Source organism: Lithobates pipiens, unplaced genomic scaffold (genome assembly GCF_037356315.1).
Source record: "Lithobates pipiens isolate NorthernLeopardFrog02 unplaced genomic scaffold, aLitPip1_a1.2 Scaffold_18, whole genome shotgun sequence".
Taxonomy (NCBI): Eukaryota; Metazoa; Chordata; class Amphibia; order Anura; family Ranidae; genus Lithobates; species Lithobates pipiens.
The window spans coordinates 478,777,732-478,796,595 of NW_027507758.1; the positions used below are offsets into that span (position 1 = coordinate 478,777,732).

Consider the following 18,864-nt stretch of genomic DNA (forward strand, 5'->3'; position numbering starts at 1 on the left):
CTTGTCCTTGCACATTGGCTGAGAAAAGCATAAACTGCGGGATGTTGCACAATTGCGTTTCTGCTGAGCCCCAGACCTTAGTCTGCTCTAAACAACTTTCTCAAACTCCTGCTTGGTCTTCCTTTTCTTGTCAGAAAGCGGTACACCAAAAGGAGCAGGTACAGTTGCCGTAACCCGGGATCGAACCAGGGACCTTTAAATCTTCAGTCTAACGCTCTCCCAACTGAGCTATTTCGGCCTTTTCTGCCTAATCTTGATGACAATTCTGGGGCTATTTCGGCACTTTAGAAAGCGTTTGTCCAGGAGACACGTGGCACCGTGCGTCGACTCGAAGGGGTCATTGAGCCCTTAAAGGAGGTTTATAGTCACAGCATCCACTTTTATTTGATAACATCAGCATTGTACCCACAGTAAAAACAATCGTTATTTTTGACAAGCTCGGTTCAAAAATCTCCTTTCATGTTGTGATTGATGCCTGTCTGCTGGCCATCTATTTCCACAACTTCCTAGATTTCCAGCATAGTTTTCAGTTTCTCCCCTGATTTTTACTTTCCGTTTCTAAGGACTACACATCAAAAAAGTCATTTTTCTTTCAAATGCGGCTAGGTCTTGTTCCCACGGCTTTCATTGGTATATTGCAGGTGAAAATGAAACATGCTGGACTTTTCTTCCCAAGGCTCTGCAGAACTATGCGTTGGTGTACAAATGTCCTATGAAGAAGAAGGGATATTTTGACTTGTCCTTGCACATTGGCTGAGAAAAGCATAAACTGCGGGATGTTGCACAATTGCGTTTCTGCTGAGCCCCAGACCTTAGTCTGCTCTAAACAACTTTCTCAAACTCCTGCTTGGTCTTCCTTTTCTTGTCAGAAAGCGGTACACCAAAAGGAGCAGGTACAGTTGCCGAAACCCGGGATCGAACCAGGGACCTTTAGATCTTCAGTCTAACGCTCTCCCAACTGAGCTATTTCGGCCTTTTCTGCCTAACCTTGATGACAATTCTGGGGTACCATGTGCTGGTGTGAAGGAATGACAATGACGAGTGACATTTTTATGTCTATGCATTTAGCCGGAAAGGAAAACAGGCAGCAAGATACTTTACTTTGTTCCAGGTGAAACTAAGCAACCACCCTGTTAGGGCAACAGGCACATGAGAAGCGAAAGAATCAAACACGCACTGGCCTAATTCATGGGAAAGTCATATAATCAAAGGTAGGGTAATCCCTGTTCAGGATACAACAATTGCCGAAACCCAGGATCGAACCAGGGACCTTTAGATCTTCAGTCTAACGCTCTCCCAACTGAGCTATTTCGGCACTTTAGAAAGCGTTTGTCCAGGAGACACGTGGCACCGTGCGTCGACTCGAAGGGGTCATTGAGCCCTTAACGGAGGTTTATAGTCACAACATCCACTTTTATTTGATAACATCAGCATTGTACCCACAGTAAAAACAATAGTTATTTTTGACAAGCTCGGATTAAACAATCTCCTTTCATGTTGTGATTGATGCCTGTCTGCTGGCCATCTATTTCCACAACTTCCTAGATTTCCAGCATAGTTTTCAGTTTCTCCCCTGATTTTTACTTTCCGTTTCTAAGGACTACACATCAAAAAAGTCATTTTTCTTTCAAATGCGGCTAGGTCTTGTTCCCACGGCTTTCATTGGTATATTGCAGGTGAAAATGAAACATGCTGGACTTTTCTTCCCAAGGCTCTGCAGAACTATGCGTTGGTGTACAAATGTCCTATGAAGAAGAAGGGATATTTTGACTTGTCCTTGCACATTGGCTGAGAAAAGCATAAACTGCGGGATGTTGCACAATTGCGTTTCTGCTGAGCCCCAGACCTTAGTCTGCTCTAAACAACTTTCTCAAACTCCTGCTTGGTCTTCCTTTTCTTGTCAGAAAGCGGTACACCAAAAGGAGCAGGTACAGTTGCCGAAACCCGGGATCGAACCAGGGACCTTTAGATCTTCAGTCTAACGCTCTCCCAACTGAGCTATTTCGGCCTTTTCTGCCTAATCTTGATGACAATTCTGGGGTACCATGTGCTGGTGTGAAGGAATGACAATGACGAGTGACATTTTTATGTCTATGCATTTAGCCGGAAAGGAAAACAGGCAGCAAGATACTTTACTTTGTTCCAGGTGAAACTAAGCAACCACCCTGTTAGGGCAACAGGCACATGAGAAGCGAAAGAATCAAACACGCACTGGCCTAATTCATGGTAAAGTCATATAATCAAAGGTAGAGTTATCCCTGTTCAGAATACAACAATTGCACGAAACCATGGATCGAACCAGGGACCTTTAGATCTTCAGTCTAACGCTCTCCCAACTGAGCCATTTCGGCACTTTAGAAAGCGTTTGTCCAGGAGACACGTGGCACCGTGCGTCGACTCGAAGGGGTCATTGAGCCCTTAAAGGAGGTTTATAGTCACAGCATCCACTTTTATTTGATAACATCAGCATTGTACCCACAGTAAAAACAATAGTTATTTTTGACAAGCTCGGTTCAAAAATCTCCTTTCATGTTGTGATTGATGCCTGTCTGCTGGCCATCTATTTCCACAACTTCCTAGATTTCCAGCATAGTTTTCAGTTTCTCCCCTGATTTTTACTTTCCGTTTCTAAGGACTACACATCAAAAAAGTCATTTTTCTTTCAAATGCGGCTAGGTCTTGTTCCCACGGCTTTCATTGGTATATTGCAGGTGAAAATGAAACATGCTGGACTTTTCTTCCCAAGGCTCTGCAGAACTATGCGTTGGTGTACAAATGTCCTATGAAGAAGAAGGGATATTTTGACTTGTCCTTGCACATTGGCTGAGAAAAGCATAAACTGCGGGATGTTGCACAATTGCGTTTCTGCTGAGCCCCAGACCTTAGTCTGCTCTAAACAACTTTCTCAAACTCCTGCTTGGTCTTCCTTTTCTTGTCAGAAAGCGGTACACCAAAAGGAGCAGGTACAGTTGCCGAAACCCGGGATCGAACCAGGGACCTTTAGATCTTCAGTCTAACGCTCTCCCAACTGAGCTATTTCGGCCTTTTCTGCCTAATCTTGATGACAATTCTGGGGTACCATGTGCTGGTGTGAAGGAATGACAATGACGAGTGACATTTTTATGTCTATGCATTTAGCCGGAAAGGAAAACAGGCAGCTATTTCGGCCTTTTCTGCCTAACCTTGATGACAATTCTGGGGTACCATGTGCTGGTGTGAAGGAATGACAATGACGAGTGACATTTTTATGTCTATGCATTTAGCCGGAAAGGAAAACAGGCAGCAAGATACTTTACTTTGTTCCAGGTGAAACTAAGCAACCACCCTGTTAGGGCAACAGGCACATGAGAAGCGAAAGAATCAAACACGCACTGGCCTAATTCATGGGAAAGTCATATAATCAAAGGTAGGGTAATCCCTGTTCAGGATACAACAATTGCCGAAACCCAGGATCGAACCAGGGACCTTTAGATCTTCAGTCTAACGCTCTCCCAACTGAGCTATTTCGGCACTTTAGAAAGCGTTTGTCCAGGAGACACGTGGCACCGTGCGTCGACTCGAAGGGGTCATTGAGCCCTTAACGGAGGTTTATAGTCACAACATCCACTTTTATTTGATAACATCAGCATTGTACCCACAGTAAAAACAATAGTTATTTTTGACAAGCTCGGATTAAACAATCTCCTTTCATGTTGTGATTGATGCCTGTCTGCTGGCCATCTATTTCCACAACTTCCTAGATTTCCAGCATAGTTTTCAGTTTCTCCCCTGATTTTTACTTTCCGTTTCTAAGGACTACACATCAAAAAAGTCATTTTTCTTTCAAATGCGGCTAGGTCTTGTTCCCACGGCTTTCATTGGTATATTGCAGGTGAAAATGAAACATGCTGGACTTTTCTTCCCAAGGCTCTGCAGAACTATGCGTTGGTGTACAAATGTCCTATGAAGAAGAAGGGATATTTTGACTTGTCCTTGCACATTGGCTGAGAAAAGCATAAACTGCGGGATGTTGCACAATTGCGTTTCTGCTGAGCCCCAGACCTTAGTCTGCTCTAAACAACTTTCTCAAACTCCTGCTTGGTCTTCCTTTTCTTGTCAGAAAGCGGTACACCAAAAGGAGCAGGTACAGTTGCCGAAACCCGGGATCGAACCAGGGACCTTTAGATCTTCAGTCTAACGCTCTCCCAACTGAGCTATTTCGGCCTTTTCTGCCTAATCTTGATGACAATTCTGGGGTACCATGTGCTGGTGTGAAGGAATGACAATGACGAGTGACATTTTTATGTCTATGCATTTAGCCGGAAAGGAAAACAGGCAGCAAGATACTTTACTTTGTTCCAGGTGAAACTAAGCAACCACCCTGTTAGGGCAACAGGCACATGAGAAGCGAAAGAATCAAACACGCACTGGCCTAATTCATGGTAAAGTCATATAATCAAAGGTAGAGTTATCCCTGTTCAGAATACAACAATTGCACGAAACCATGGATCGAACCAGGGACCTTTAGATCTTCAGTCTAACGCTCTCCCAACTGAGCCATTTCGGCACTTTAGAAAGCGTTTGTCCAGGAGACACGTGGCACCGTGCGTCGACTCGAAGGGGTCATTGAGCCCTTAAAGGAGGTTTATAGTCACAGCATCCACTTTTATTTGATAACATCAGCATTGTACCCACAGTAAAAACAATAGTTATTTTTGACAAGCTCGGTTCAAAAATCTCCTTTCATGTTGTGATTGATGCCTGTCTGCTGGCCATCTATTTCCACAACTTCCTAGATTTCCAGCATAGTTTTCAGTTTCTCCCCTGATTTTTACTTTCCGTTTCTAAGGACTACACATCAAAAAAGTCATTTTTCTTTCAAATGCGGCTAGGTCTTGTTCCCACGGCTTTCATTGGTATATTGCAGGTGAAAATGAAACATGCTGGACTTTTCTTCCCAAGGCTCTGCAGAACTATGCGTTGGTGTACAAATGTCCTATGAAGAAGAAGGGATATTTTGACTTGTCCTTGCACATTGGCTGAGAAAAGCATAAACTGCGGGATGTTGCACAATTGCGTTTCTGCTGAGCCCCAGACCTTAGTCTGCTCTAAACAACTTTCTCAAACTCCTGCTTGGTCTTCCTTTTCTTGTCAGAAAGCGGTACACCAAAAGGAGCAGGTACAGTTGCCGAAACCCGGGATCGAACCAGGGACCTTTAGATCTTCAGTCTAACGCTCTCCCAACTGAGCTATTTCGGCCTTTTCTGCCTAATCTTGATGACAATTCTGGGGTACCATGTGCTGGTGTGAAGGAATGACAATGACGAGTGACATTTTTATGTCTATGCATTTAGCCGGAAAGGAAAACAGGCAGCAAGATACTTTACTTTGTTCCAGGTGAAACTAAGCAACCACCCTGTTAGGGCAACAGGCACATGAGAAGCGAAAGAATCAAACACGCACTGGCCTAATTCATGGGAAAGTCATATAATCAAAGGTAGGGTAATCCCTGTTCAGGATACAACAATTGCCGAAACCCAGGATCGAACCAGGGACCTTTAGATCTTCAGTCTAACGCTCTCCCAACTGAGCTATTTCGGCACTTTAGAAAGCGTTTGTCCAGGAGACACGTGGCACCGTGCGTCGACTCGAAGGGGTCATTGAGCCCTTAAAGGAGGTTTATAGTCACATCATCCACTTTTATTTGATAACATCAGCACTGTACCCACAGTAAAAACAATAGTTATTTTTGACAAGCTCGGTTCAAAAATCTCCTTTCATGTTGTGATTGATGCCTGTCTGCTGGCCATCTATTTCCACAACTTCCTAGATTTCCAGCATAGTTTTCAGTTTCTCCCCTGATTTTTACTTTCCGTTTCTAAGGACTACACATCAAAAAAGTCATTTTTCTTTCAAATGCGGCTAGGTCTTGTTCCCACGGCTTTCATTGGTATATTGCAGGTGAAAATGAAACATGCTGGACTTTTCTTCCCAAGGCTCTGCAGAACTATGCGTTGGTGTACAAATGTCCTATGAAGAAGAAGGGATATTTTGACTTGTCCTTGCACATTGGCTGAGAAAAGCATAAACTGCGGGATGTTGCACAATTGCGTTTCTGCTGAGCCCCAGACCTTAGTCTGCTCTAAACAACTTTCTCAAACTCCTGCTTGGTCTTCCTTTTCTTGTCAGAAAGCGGTACACCAAAAGGAGCAGGTACAGTTGCCGAAACCCGGGATCGAACCAGGGACCTTTAGATCTTCAGTCTAACGCTCTCCCAACTGAGCTATTTCGGCCTTTTCTGCCTAACCTTGATGACAATTCTGGGGTACCATGTGCTGGTGTGAAGGAATGACAATGACGAGTGACATTTTTATGTCTATGCATTTAGCCGGAAAGGAAAACAGGCAGCAAGATACTTTATTTTGTTCCAGGTGAAACTAAGCAACCACCCTGTTAGGGCAACAGGCACATGAGAAGCGAAAGAATCAAACACGCACTGGCCTAATTCATGGGAAAGTCATATAATCAAAGGTAGGGTAATCCCTGTTCAGGATACAACAATTGCCGAAACCCGGGATCGAACCAGGGACCTTTAGATCTTCAGTCTAACGCTCTCCCAACTGAGCTATTTCGGCACTTTAGAAAGTGCTTGTCCAGGAGACACGTGGCACCGTGCGTCGACTCGAAGGGGTCATTGAGCCCTTAAAGGAGGTTTATAGTCACAGCATCCACTTTTATTTGATAACATCAGCATTGTACCCACAGTAAAAACAATAGTTATTTTTGACAAGCTCGGTTCAAAAATCTCCTTTCATGTTGTGATTGATGCCTGTCTGCTGGCCATCTATTTCCACAACTTCCTAGATTTCCAGCATAGTTTTCAGTTTCTCCCCTGATTTTTACTTTCCGTTTCTAAGGACTACACATCAAAAAAGTCATTTTTCTTTCAAATGCGGCTAGGTCTTGTTCCCACGGCTTTCATTGGTATATTGCAGGTGAAAATGAAACATGCTGGACTTTTCTTCCCAAGGCTCTGCAGAACTATGCGTTGGTGTACAAATGTCCTATGAAGAAGAAGGGATATTTTGACTTGTCCTTGCACATTGGCTGAGAAAAGCATAAACTGCGGGATGTTGCACAATTGCGTTTCTGCTGAGCCCCAGACCTTAGTCTGCTCTAAACAACTTTCTCAAACTCCTGCTTGGTCTTCCTTTTCTTGTCAGAAAGCGGTACACCAAAAGGAGCAGGTACAGCTGCCGAAACCCGGGATCGAACCAGGGACCTTTAGATCTTCAGTCTAACGCTCTCCCAACTGAGCTATTTCGGCCTTTTCTGCCTAACCTTGATGACAATTCTGGGGTACCATGTGCTGGTGTGAAGGAATGACAATGACGAGTGACATTTTTATGTCTATGCATTTAGCCGGAAAGGAAAACAGGCAGCAAGATACTTTATTTTGTTCCAGGTGAAACTAAGCAACCACCCTGTTAGGGCAACAGGCACATGAGAAGCGAAAGAATCAAACACGCACTGGCCTAATTCATGGGAAAGTCATATAATCAAAGGTAGGGTAATCCCTGTTCAGGATACAACAATTGCCGAAACCCAGGATCGAACCAGGGACCTTTAGATCTTCAGTCTAACGCTCTCCCAACTGAGCTATTTCGGCACTTTAGAAAGTGCTTGTCCAGGAGACACGTGGCACCGTGCGTCGACTCGAAGGGGTCATTGAGCCCTTAAAGGAGGTTTATAGTCACAGCATCCACTTTTATTTGATAACATCAGCATTGTACCCACAGTAAAAACAATAGTTATTTTTGACAAGCTCGGTTCAAAAATCTCCTTTCATGTTGTGATTGATGCCTGTCTGCTGGCCATCTATTTCCACAACTTCCTAGATTTCCAGCATAGTTTTCAGTTTCTCCCCTGATTTTTACTTTCCGTTTCTAAGGACTACACATCAAAAAAGTCATTTTTCTTTCAAATGCGGCTAGGTCTTGTTCCCACGGCTTTCATTGGTATATTGCAGGTGAAAATGAAACATGCTGGACTTTTCTTCCCAAGGCTCTGCAGAACTATGCGTTGGTGTACAAATGTCCTATGAAGAAGAAGGGATATTTTGACTTGTCCTTGCACATTGGCTGAGAAAAGCATAAACTGCGGGATGTTGCACAATTGCGTTTCTGCTGAGCCCCAGACCTTAGTCTGCTCTAAACAACTTTCTCAAACTCCTGCTTGGTCTTCCTTTTCTTGTCAGAAAGCGGTACACCAAAAGGAGCAGGTACAGTTGCCGAAACCCGGGATCGAACCAGGGACCTTTAGATCTTCAGTCTAACGCTCTCCCAACTGAGCTATTTCGGCCTTTTCTGCCTAACCTTGATGACAATTCTGGGGTACCATGTGCTGGTGTGAAGGAATGACAATGACGAGTGACATTTTTATGTCTATGCATTTAGCCGGAAAGGAAAACAGGCAGCAAGATACTTTATTTTGTTCCAGGTGAAACTAAGCAACCACCCTGTTAGGGCAACAGGCACATGAGAAGCGAAAGAATCAAACACGCACTGGCCTAATTCATGGGAAAGTCATATAATCAAAGGTAGGGTAATCCCTGTTCAGGATACAACAATTGCCGAAACCCAGGATCGAACCAGGGACCTTTAGATCTTCAGTCTAACGCTCTCCCAACTGAGCTATTTCGGCACTTTAGAAAGTGCTTGTCCAGGAGACACGTGGCACCGTGCGTCGACTCGAAGGGGTCATTGAGCCCTTAAAGGAGGTTTATAGTCACAGCATCCACTTTTATTTGATAACATCAGCATTGTACCCACAGTAAAAACAATAGTTATTTTTGACAAGCTCGGTTCAAAAATCTCCTTTCATGTTGTGATTGATGCCTGTCTGCTGGCCATCTATTTCCACAACTTCCTAGATTTCCAGCATAGTTTTCAGTTTCTCCCCTGATTTTTACTTTCCGTTTCTAAGGACTACACATCAAAAAAGTCATTTTTCTTTCAAATGCGGCTAGGTCTTGTTCCCACGGCTTTCATTGGTATATTGCAGGTGAAAATGAAACATGCTGGACTTTTCTTCCCAAGGCTCTGCAGAACTATGCGTTGGTGTACAAATGTCCTATGAAGAAGAAGGGATATTTTGACTTGTCCTTGCACATTGGCTGAGAAAAGCATAAACTGCGGGATGTTGCACAATTGCGTTTCTGCTGAGCCCCAGACCTTAGTCTGCTCTAAACAACTTTCTCAAACTCCTGCTTGGTCTTCCTTTTCTTGTTAGAAAGCGGTACACCAAAAGGAGCAGGTACAGTTGCCGAAACCCGGGATCGAACCAGGGACCTTTAGATCTTCAGTCTAACGCTCTCCCAACTGAGCTATTTCGGCCTTTTCTGCCTAATCTTGATGACAATTCTGGGGTACCATGTGCTGGTGTGAAGGAATGACAATGACGAGTGACAATTTTATGTCTATGCATTTAGCCGGAAAGGAAAACAGGCAGCAAGATACTTTACTTTGTTCCAGGTGAAACTAAGCAACCACCCTGTTAGGGCAACAGGCACATGAGAAGCGAAAGAATCAAACACGCACTGGCCTAATTCATGGGAAAGTCATATAATCAAAGGTAGAGTTATCCCTGTTCAGGATACAACAATTGCCGAAACCCGGGATCGAACCAGGGACCTTTAGATCTTCAGTCTAACGCTCTCCCAACTGAGCTATTTCGGCACTTTAGAACGCGTTTGTCCAGGAGACACGTGGCACCGTGCGTCGACTCGAAGGGGTCATTGAGCCCTTAAAGGAGGTTTATAGTCACAGCATCCACTTTTATTTGATAACATCAGCATTGTACCCACAGTAAAAACAATCGTTATTTTTGACAAGCTCGGTTCAAAAATCTCCTTTCATGTTGTGATTGATGCCTGTCTGCTGGCCATCTATTTCCACAACTTCCTAGATTTCCAGCATAGTTTTCAGTTTCTCCCCTGATTTTTACTTTCCGTTTCTAAGGACTACACATCAAAAAAGTCATTTTTCTTTCAAATGCGGCTAGGTCTTGTTCCCACGGCTTTCATTGGTATATTGCAGGTGAAAATGAAACATGCTGGACTTTTCTTCCCAAGGCTCTGCAGAACTATGCGTTGGTGTACAAATGTCCTATGAAGAAGAAGGGATATTTTGACTTGTCCTTGCACATTGGCTGAGAAAAGCATAAACTGCGGGATGTTGCACAATTGCGTTTCTGCTGAGCCCCAGACCTTAGTCTGCTCTAAACAACTTTCTCAAACTCCTGCTTGGTCTTCCTTTTCTTGTCAGAAAGCGGTACACCAAAAGGAGCAGGTACAGTTGCCGAAACCCGGGATCGAACCAGGGACCTTTAGATCTTCAGTCTAACGCTCTCCCAACTGAGCTATTTCGGCCTTTTCTGCCTAACCTTGATGACAATTCTGGGGTACCATGTGCTGGTGTGAAGGAATGACAATGACGAGTGACATTTTTATGTCTATGCATTTAGCCGGAAAGGAAAACAGGCAGCAAGATACTTTACTTTGTTCCAGGTGAAACTAAGCAACCACCCTGTTAGGGCAACAGGCACATGAGAAGCGAAAGAATCAAACACGCACTGGCCTAATTCATGGGAAAGTCATATAATCAAAGGTAGGGTAATCCCTGTTCAGGATACAACAATTGCCGAAACCCAGGATCGAACCAGGGACCTTTAGATCTTCAGTCTAACGCTCTCCCAACTGAGCTATTTCGGCACTTTAGAAAGCGTTTGTCCAGGAGACACGTGGCACCGTGCGTCGACTCGAAGGGGTCATTGAGCCCTTAACGGAGGTTTATAGTCACAACATCCACTTTTATTTGATAACATCAGCATTGTACCCACAGTAAAAACAATAGTTATTTTTGACAAGCTCGGATTAAACAATCTCCTTTCATGTTGTGATTGATGCCTGTCTGCTGGCCATCTATTTCCACAACTTCCTAGATTTCCAGCATAGTTTTCAGTTTCTCCCCTGATTTTTACTTTCCGTTTCTAAGGACTACACATCAAAAAAGTCATTTTTCTTTCAAATGCGGCTAGGTCTTGTTCCCACGGCTTTCATTGGTATATTGCAGGTGAAAATGAAACATGCTGGACTTTTCTTCCCAAGGCTCTGCAGAACTATGCGTTGGTGTACAAATGTCCTATGAAGAAGAAGGGATATTTTGACTTGTCCTTGCACATTGGCTGAGAAAAGCATAAACTGCGGGATGTTGCACAATTGCGTTTCTGCTGAGCCCCAGACCTTAGTCTGCTCTAAACAACTTTCTCAAACTCCTGCTTGGTCTTCCTTTTCTTGTCAGAAAGCGGTACACCAAAAGGAGCAGGTACAGTTGCCGAAACCCGGGATCGAACCAGGGACCTTTAGATCTTCAGTCTAACGCTCTCCCAACTGAGCTATTTCGGCCTTTTCTGCCTAATCTTGATGACAATTCTGGGGTACCATGTGCTGGTGTGAAGGAATGACAATGACGAGTGACATTTTTATGTCTATGCATTTAGCCGGAAAGGAAAACAGGCAGCAAGATACTTTACTTTGTTCCAGGTGAAACTAAGCAACCACCCTGTTAGGGCAACAGGCACATGAGAAGCGAAAGAATCAAACACGCACTGGCCTAATTCATGGTAAAGTCATATAATCAAAGGTAGAGTTATCCCTGTTCAGAATACAACAATTGCACGAAACCATGGATCGAACCAGGGACCTTTAGATCTTCAGTCTAACGCTCTCCCAACTGAGCCATTTCGGCACTTTAGAAAGCGTTTGTCCAGGAGACACGTGGCACCGTGCGTCGACTCGAAGGGGTCATTGAGCCCTTAAAGGAGGTTTATAGTCACAGCATCCACTTTTATTTGATAACATCAGCATTGTACCCACAGTAAAAACAATAGTTATTTTTGACAAGCTCGGTTCAAAAATCTCCTTTCATGTTGTGATTGATGCCTGTCTGCTGGCCATCTATTTCCACAACTTCCTAGATTTCCAGCATAGTTTTCAGTTTCTCCCCTGATTTTTACTTTCCGTTTCTAAGGACTACACATCAAAAAAGTCATTTTTCTTTCAAATGCGGCTAGGTCTTGTTCCCACGGCTTTCATTGGTATATTGCAGGTGAAAATGAAACATGCTGGACTTTTCTTCCCAAGGCTCTGCAGAACTATGCGTTGGTGTACAAATGTCCTATGAAGAAGAAGGGATATTTTGACTTGTCCTTGCACATTGGCTGAGAAAAGCATAAACTGCGGGATGTTGCACAATTGCGTTTCTGCTGAGCCCCAGACCTTAGTCTGCTCTAAACAACTTTCTCAAACTCCTGCTTGGTCTTCCTTTTCTTGTCAGAAAGCGGTACACCAAAAGGAGCAGGTACAGTTGCCGAAACCCGGGATCGAACCAGGGACCTTTAGATCTTCAGTCTAACGCTCTCCCAACTGAGCTATTTCGGCCTTTTCTGCCTAATCTTGATGACAATTCTGGGGTACCATGTGCTGGTGTGAAGGAATGACAATGACGAGTGACATTTTTATGTCTATGCATTTAGCCGGAAAGGAAAACAGGCAGCTATTTCGGCCTTTTCTGCCTAACCTTGATGACAATTCTGGGGTACCATGTGCTGGTGTGAAGGAATGACAATGACGAGTGACATTTTTATGTCTATGCATTTAGCCGGAAAGGAAAACAGGCAGCAAGATACTTTACTTTGTTCCAGGTGAAACTAAGCAACCACCCTGTTAGGGCAACAGGCACATGAGAAGCGAAAGAATCAAACACGCACTGGCCTAATTCATGGGAAAGTCATATAATCAAAGGTAGGGTAATCCCTGTTCAGGATACAACAATTGCCGAAACCCAGGATCGAACCAGGGACCTTTAGATCTTCAGTCTAACGCTCTCCCAACTGAGCTATTTCGGCACTTTAGAAAGCGTTTGTCCAGGAGACACGTGGCACCGTGCGTCGACTCGAAGGGGTCATTGAGCCCTTAACGGAGGTTTATAGTCACAACATCCACTTTTATTTGATAACATCAGCATTGTACCCACAGTAAAAACAATAGTTATTTTTGACAAGCTCGGATTAAACAATCTCCTTTCATGTTGTGATTGATGCCTGTCTGCTGGCCATCTATTTCCACAACTTCCTAGATTTCCAGCATAGTTTTCAGTTTCTCCCCTGATTTTTACTTTCCGTTTCTAAGGACTACACATCAAAAAAGTCATTTTTCTTTCAAATGCGGCTAGGTCTTGTTCCCACGGCTTTCATTGGTATATTGCAGGTGAAAATGAAACATGCTGGACTTTTCTTCCCAAGGCTCTGCAGAACTATGCGTTGGTGTACAAATGTCCTATGAAGAAGAAGGGATATTTTGACTTGTCCTTGCACATTGGCTGAGAAAAGCATAAACTGCGGGATGTTGCACAATTGCGTTTCTGCTGAGCCCCAGACCTTAGTCTGCTCTAAACAACTTTCTCAAACTCCTGCTTGGTCTTCCTTTTCTTGTCAGAAAGCGGTACACCAAAAGGAGCAGGTACAGTTGCCGAAACCCGGGATCGAACCAGGGACCTTTAGATCTTCAGTCTAACGCTCTCCCAACTGAGCTATTTCGGCCTTTTCTGCCTAATCTTGATGACAATTCTGGGGTACCATGTGCTGGTGTGAAGGAATGACAATGACGAGTGACATTTTTATGTCTATGCATTTAGCCGGAAAGGAAAACAGGCAGCAAGATACTTTACTTTGTTCCAGGTGAAACTAAGCAACCACCCTGTTAGGGCAACAGGCACATGAGAAGCGAAAGAATCAAACACGCACTGGCCTAATTCATGGTAAAGTCATATAATCAAAGGTAGAGTTATCCCTGTTCAGAATACAACAATTGCACGAAACCATGGATCGAACCAGGGACCTTTAGATCTTCAGTCTAACGCTCTCCCAACTGAGCCATTTCGGCACTTTAGAAAGCGTTTGTCCAGGAGACACGTGGCACCGTGCGTCGACTCGAAGGGGTCATTGAGCCCTTAAAGGAGGTTTATAGTCACAGCATCCACTTTTATTTGATAACATCAGCATTGTACCCACAGTAAAAACAATAGTTATTTTTGACAAGCTCGGTTCAAAAATCTCCTTTCATGTTGTGATTGATGCCTGTCTGCTGGCCATCTATTTCCACAACTTCCTAGATTTCCAGCATAGTTTTCAGTTTCTCCCCTGATTTTTACTTTCCGTTTCTAAGGACTACACATCAAAAAAGTCATTTTTCTTTCAAATGCGGCTAGGTCTTGTTCCCACGGCTTTCATTGGTATATTGCAGGTGAAAATGAAACATGCTGGACTTTTCTTCCCAAGGCTCTGCAGAACTATGCGTTGGTGTACAAATGTCCTATGAAGAAGAAGGGATATTTTGACTTGTCCTTGCACATTGGCTGAGAAAAGCATAAACTGCGGGATGTTGCACAATTGCGTTTCTGCTGAGCCCCAGACCTTAGTCTGCTCTAAACAACTTTCTCAAACTCCTGCTTGGTCTTCCTTTTCTTGTCAGAAAGCGGTACACCAAAAGGAGCAGGTACAGTTGCCGAAACCCGGGATCGAACCAGGGACCTTTAGATCTTCAGTCTAACGCTCTCCCAACTGAGCTATTTCGGCCTTTTCTGCCTAATCTTGATGACAATTCTGGGGTACCATGTGCTGGTGTGAAGGAATGACAATGACGAGTGACATTTTTATGTCTATGCATTTAGCCGGAAAGGAAAACAGGCAGCAAGATACTTTACTTTGTTCCAGGTGAAACTAAGCAACCACCCTGTTAGGGCAACAGGCACATGAGAAGCGAAAGAATCAAACACGCACTGGCCTAATTCATGGGAAAGTCATATAATCAAAGGTAGGGTAATCCCTGTTCAGGATACAACAATTGCCGAAACCCAGGATCGAACCAGGGACCTTTAGATCTTCAGTCTAACGCTCTCCCAACTGAGCTATTTCGGCACTTTAGAAAGCGTTTGTCCAGGAGACACGTGGCACCGTGCGTCGACTCGAAGGGGTCATTGAGCCCTTAAAGGAGGTTTATAGTCACAGCATCCACTTTTATTTGATAACATCAGCATTGTACCCACAGTAAAAACAATAGTTATTTTTGACAAGCTCGGTTCAAAAATCTCCTTTCATGTTGTGATTGATGCCTGTCTGCTGGCCATCTATTTCCACAACTTCCTAGATTTCCAGCATAGTTTTCAGTTTCTCCCCTGATTTTTACTTTCCGTTTCTAAGGACTACACATCAAAAAAGTCATTTTTCTTTCAAATGCGGCTAGGTCTTGTTCCCACGGCTTTCATTGGTATATTGCAGGTGAAAATGAAACATGCTGGACTTTTCTTCCCAAGGCTCTGCAGAACTATGCGTTGGTGTACAAATGTCCTATGAAGAAGAAGGGATATTTTGACTTGTCCTTGCACATTGGCTGAGAAAAGCATAAACTGCGGGATGTTGCACAATTGCGTTTCTGCTGAGCCCCAGACCTTAGTCTGCTCTAAACAACTTTCTCAAACTCCTGCTTGGTCTTCCTTTTCTTGTCAGAAAGCGGTACACCAAAAGGAGCAGGTACAGTTGCCGAAACCCGGGATCGAACCAGGGACCTTTAGATCTTCAGTCTAACGCTCTCCCAACTGAGCTATTTCGGCCTTTTCTGCCTAATCTTGATGACAATTCTGGGGTACCATGTGCTGGTGTGAAGGAATGACAATGACGAGTGACATTTTTATGTCTATGCATTTAGCCGGAAAGGAAAACAGGCAGCAAGATACTTTACTTTGTTCCAGGTGAAACTAAGCAACCACCCTGTTAGGGCAACAGGCACATGAGAAGCGAAAGAATCAAACATGCACTGGCCTAATTCATGGGAAAGTCATATAATCAAAGGTAGGGTAATCCCTGTTCAGGATACAACAATTGCCGAAACCCGGGATCGAACCAGGGACCTTTAGATCTTCAGTCTAACGCTCTCCCAACTGAGCTATTTCAGCACTTTAGAAAGCATTTGTCCAGGAGACACGTGGCACCGTGCGTCGACTCGAAGGGGTCATTGAGCCCTTAAAGGAGGTTTATAGTCACAGCATCCACTTTTATTTGATAACATCAGCACTGTACCCACAGTAAAAACAATAGTTATTTTTGACAAGCTCGGTTCAAAAATCTCCTTTCATGTTGTGATTGATGCCTGTCTGCTGGCCATCTATTTCCACAACTTCCTAGATTTCCAGCATAGTTTTCAGTTTCTCCCCTGATTTTTACTTTCCGTTTCTAAGGACTACACATCAAAAAAGTCATTTTTCTTTCAAATGCGGCTAGGTCTTGTTCCCACGGCTTTCATTGGTATATTGCAGGTGAAAATGAAACATGCTGGACTTTTCTTCCCAAGGCTCTGCAGAACTATGCGTTGGTGTACAAATGTCCTATGAAGAAGAAGGGATATTTTGACTTGTCCTTGCACATTGGCTGAGAAAAGCATAAACTGCGGGATGTTGCACAATTGCGTTTCTGCTGAGCCCCAGACCTTAGTCTGCTCTAAACAACTTTCTCAAACTCCTGCTTGGTCTTCCTTTTCTTGTCAGAAAGCGGTACACCAAAAGGAGCAGGTACAGTTGCCGAAACCCGGGATCGAACCAGGGACCTTTAGATCTTCAGTCTAACGCTCTCCCAACTGAGCTATTTCGGCCTTTTCTGCCTAACCTTGATGACAATTCTGGGGTACCATGTGCTGGTGTGAAGGAATGACAATGACGAGTGACATTTTTATGTCTATGCATTTAGCCGGAAAGGAAAACAGGCAGCAAGATACTTTATTTTGTTCCAGGTGAAACTAAGCAACCACCCTGTTAGGGCAACAGGCACATGAGAAGCGAAAGAATCAAACACGCACTGGCCTAATTCATGGGAAAGTCATATAATCAAAGGTAGGGTAATCCCTGTTCAGGATACAACAATTGCCGAAACCCGGGATCGAACCAGGGACCTTTAGATCTTCAGTCTAACGCTCTCCCAACTGAGCTATTTCGGCACTTTAGAAAGTGCTTGTCCAGGAGACACGTGGCACCGTGCGTCGACTCGAAGGGGTCATTGAGCCCTTAAAGGAGGTTTATAGTCACAGCATCCACTTTTATTTGATAACATCAGCATTGTACCCACAGTAAAAACAATAGTTATTTTTGACAAGCTCGGTTCAAAAATCTCCTTTCATGTTGTGATTGATGCCTGTCTGCTGGCCATCTATTTCCACAACTTCCTAGATTTCCAGCATAGTTTTCAGTTTCTCCCCTGATTTTTACTTTCCGTTTCTAAGGACTACACATCAAAAAAGTCATTTTTCTTTCAAATGCGGCTAGGTCTTGTTCCCACGGCTTTCATTGGTATATTGCAGGTGAAAATGAAACATGCTGGACTTTTCTTCCCAAGGCTCTGCAGAACTATGCGTTGGTGTACAAATGTCCTATGAAGAAGAAGGGATATTTTGACTTGTCCTTGCACATTGGCTGAGAAAAGCATAAACTGCGGGATGTTGCACAATTGCGTTTCTGCTGAGCCCCAGACCTTAGTCTGCTCTAAACAACTTTCTCAAACTCCTGCTTGGTCTTCCTTTTCTTGTCAGAAAGCGGTACACCAAAAGGAGCAGGTACAGCTGCCGAAACCCGGGATCGAACCAGGGACCTTTAGATCTTCAGTCTAACGCTCTCCCAACTGAGCTATTTCGGCCTTTTCTGCCTAACCTTGATGACAATTCTGGGGTACCATGTGCTGGTGTGAAGGAATGACAATGACGAGTGACATTTTTATGTCTATGCATTTAGCCGGAAAGGAAAACAGGCAGCAAGATACTTTATTTTGTTCCAGGTGAAACTAAGCAACCACCCTGTTAGGGCAACAGGCACATGAGAAGCGAAAGAATCAAACACGCACTGGCCTAATTCATGGGAAAGTCATATAATCAAAGGTAGGGTAATCCCTGTTCAGGATACAACAATTGCCGAAACCCAGGATCGAACCAGGGACCTTTAGATCTTCAGTCTAACGCTCTCCCAACTGAGCTATTTCGGCACTTTAGAAAGTGCTTGTCCAGGAGACACGTGGCACCGTGCGTCGACTCGAAGGGGTCATTGAGCCCTTAAAGGAGGTTTATAGTCACAGCATCCACTTTTATTTGATAACATCAGCATTGTACCCACAGTAAAAACAATAGTTATTTTTGACAAGCTCGGTTCAAAAATCTCCTTTCATGTTGTGATTGATGCCTGTCTGCTGGCCATCTATTTCCACAACTTCCTAGATTTCCAGCATAGTTTTCAGTTTCTCCCCTGATTTTTACTTTCCGTTTCTAAGGACTACACATCAAAAAAGTCATTTTTCTTTCAAATGCGGCTAGGTCTTGTTCCCACGGCTTTCATTGGTATATTGCAGGTGAAAATGAAACATGCTGGACTTTTCTTCCCAAGGCTCTGCAGAACTATGCGTTGGTGTACAAATGTCCTATGAAGAAGAAGGGATATTTTGACTTGTCCTTGCACATTGGCTGAGAAAAGCATAAACTGCGGGATGTTGCACAATTGCGTTTCTGCTGAGCCCCAGACCTTAGTCTGCTCTAAACAACTTTCTCAAACTCCTGCTTGGTCTTCCTTTTCTTGTCAGAAAGCGGTACACCAAAAGGAGCAGGTACAGTTGCCGAAACCCGGGATCGAACCAGGGACCTTTAGATCTTCAGTCTAACGCTCTCCCAACTGAGCTATTTCGGCCTTTTCTGCCTAACCTTGATGACAATTCTGGGGTACCATGTGCTGGTGTGAAGGA

General features: G+C 43.9%; 21 non-coding genes across 21 annotated transcripts; all 21 read right to left on the minus strand.

Moving 5' to 3' along the window:
• Positions 1-900: 900 nt before the first annotated feature.
• On the minus strand, positions 901-973 carry TRNAF-GAA (transfer RNA phenylalanine (anticodon GAA)). Its single transcript has one exon. It is a non-coding gene; the product is annotated as a tRNA-Phe (tRNA).
• A 962-nt stretch (positions 974-1,935) lies between these two features.
• Positions 1,936-2,008, minus strand: TRNAF-GAA (transfer RNA phenylalanine (anticodon GAA)). Its single transcript has one exon. It is a non-coding gene; the product is annotated as a tRNA-Phe (tRNA).
• A 962-nt stretch (positions 2,009-2,970) lies between these two features.
• TRNAF-GAA (transfer RNA phenylalanine (anticodon GAA)) lies at positions 2,971-3,043 on the minus strand. Its single transcript has one exon. It is a non-coding gene; the product is annotated as a tRNA-Phe (tRNA).
• Positions 3,044-4,130: 1,087 nt separating this feature from the next.
• TRNAF-GAA (transfer RNA phenylalanine (anticodon GAA)) lies at positions 4,131-4,203 on the minus strand. Its single transcript has one exon. It is a non-coding gene; the product is annotated as a tRNA-Phe (tRNA).
• A 962-nt stretch (positions 4,204-5,165) lies between these two features.
• On the minus strand, positions 5,166-5,238 carry TRNAF-GAA (transfer RNA phenylalanine (anticodon GAA)). Its single transcript has one exon. It is a non-coding gene; the product is annotated as a tRNA-Phe (tRNA).
• Positions 5,239-6,199: 961 nt separating this feature from the next.
• On the minus strand, positions 6,200-6,272 carry TRNAF-GAA (transfer RNA phenylalanine (anticodon GAA)). Its single transcript has one exon. It is a non-coding gene; the product is annotated as a tRNA-Phe (tRNA).
• Positions 6,273-6,541: 269 nt separating this feature from the next.
• TRNAF-GAA (transfer RNA phenylalanine (anticodon GAA)) lies at positions 6,542-6,614 on the minus strand. Its single transcript has one exon. It is a non-coding gene; the product is annotated as a tRNA-Phe (tRNA).
• Positions 6,615-7,233: 619 nt separating this feature from the next.
• TRNAF-GAA (transfer RNA phenylalanine (anticodon GAA)) lies at positions 7,234-7,306 on the minus strand. The gene has a single exon. It is a non-coding gene; the product is annotated as a tRNA-Phe (tRNA).
• A 961-nt stretch (positions 7,307-8,267) lies between these two features.
• Positions 8,268-8,340, minus strand: TRNAF-GAA (transfer RNA phenylalanine (anticodon GAA)). Its single transcript has one exon. It is a non-coding gene; the product is annotated as a tRNA-Phe (tRNA).
• Positions 8,341-9,301: 961 nt separating this feature from the next.
• Positions 9,302-9,374, minus strand: TRNAF-GAA (transfer RNA phenylalanine (anticodon GAA)). The gene has a single exon. It is a non-coding gene; the product is annotated as a tRNA-Phe (tRNA).
• A 269-nt stretch (positions 9,375-9,643) lies between these two features.
• Positions 9,644-9,716, minus strand: TRNAF-GAA (transfer RNA phenylalanine (anticodon GAA)). Its single transcript has one exon. It is a non-coding gene; the product is annotated as a tRNA-Phe (tRNA).
• A 619-nt stretch (positions 9,717-10,335) lies between these two features.
• Positions 10,336-10,408, minus strand: TRNAF-GAA (transfer RNA phenylalanine (anticodon GAA)). The gene has a single exon. It is a non-coding gene; the product is annotated as a tRNA-Phe (tRNA).
• Positions 10,409-11,370: 962 nt separating this feature from the next.
• TRNAF-GAA (transfer RNA phenylalanine (anticodon GAA)) lies at positions 11,371-11,443 on the minus strand. The gene has a single exon. It is a non-coding gene; the product is annotated as a tRNA-Phe (tRNA).
• Positions 11,444-12,405: 962 nt separating this feature from the next.
• TRNAF-GAA (transfer RNA phenylalanine (anticodon GAA)) lies at positions 12,406-12,478 on the minus strand. Its single transcript has one exon. It is a non-coding gene; the product is annotated as a tRNA-Phe (tRNA).
• Positions 12,479-13,565: 1,087 nt separating this feature from the next.
• Positions 13,566-13,638, minus strand: TRNAF-GAA (transfer RNA phenylalanine (anticodon GAA)). The gene has a single exon. It is a non-coding gene; the product is annotated as a tRNA-Phe (tRNA).
• A 962-nt stretch (positions 13,639-14,600) lies between these two features.
• On the minus strand, positions 14,601-14,673 carry TRNAF-GAA (transfer RNA phenylalanine (anticodon GAA)). Its single transcript has one exon. It is a non-coding gene; the product is annotated as a tRNA-Phe (tRNA).
• A 961-nt stretch (positions 14,674-15,634) lies between these two features.
• Positions 15,635-15,707, minus strand: TRNAF-GAA (transfer RNA phenylalanine (anticodon GAA)). The gene has a single exon. It is a non-coding gene; the product is annotated as a tRNA-Phe (tRNA).
• Positions 15,708-16,668: 961 nt separating this feature from the next.
• On the minus strand, positions 16,669-16,741 carry TRNAF-GAA (transfer RNA phenylalanine (anticodon GAA)). The gene has a single exon. It is a non-coding gene; the product is annotated as a tRNA-Phe (tRNA).
• A 269-nt stretch (positions 16,742-17,010) lies between these two features.
• Positions 17,011-17,083, minus strand: TRNAF-GAA (transfer RNA phenylalanine (anticodon GAA)). The gene has a single exon. It is a non-coding gene; the product is annotated as a tRNA-Phe (tRNA).
• Positions 17,084-17,702: 619 nt separating this feature from the next.
• Positions 17,703-17,775, minus strand: TRNAF-GAA (transfer RNA phenylalanine (anticodon GAA)). The gene has a single exon. It is a non-coding gene; the product is annotated as a tRNA-Phe (tRNA).
• Positions 17,776-18,736: 961 nt separating this feature from the next.
• On the minus strand, positions 18,737-18,809 carry TRNAF-GAA (transfer RNA phenylalanine (anticodon GAA)). Its single transcript has one exon. It is a non-coding gene; the product is annotated as a tRNA-Phe (tRNA).
• Between the last annotated feature and the right edge of the window lie 55 nt (positions 18,810-18,864).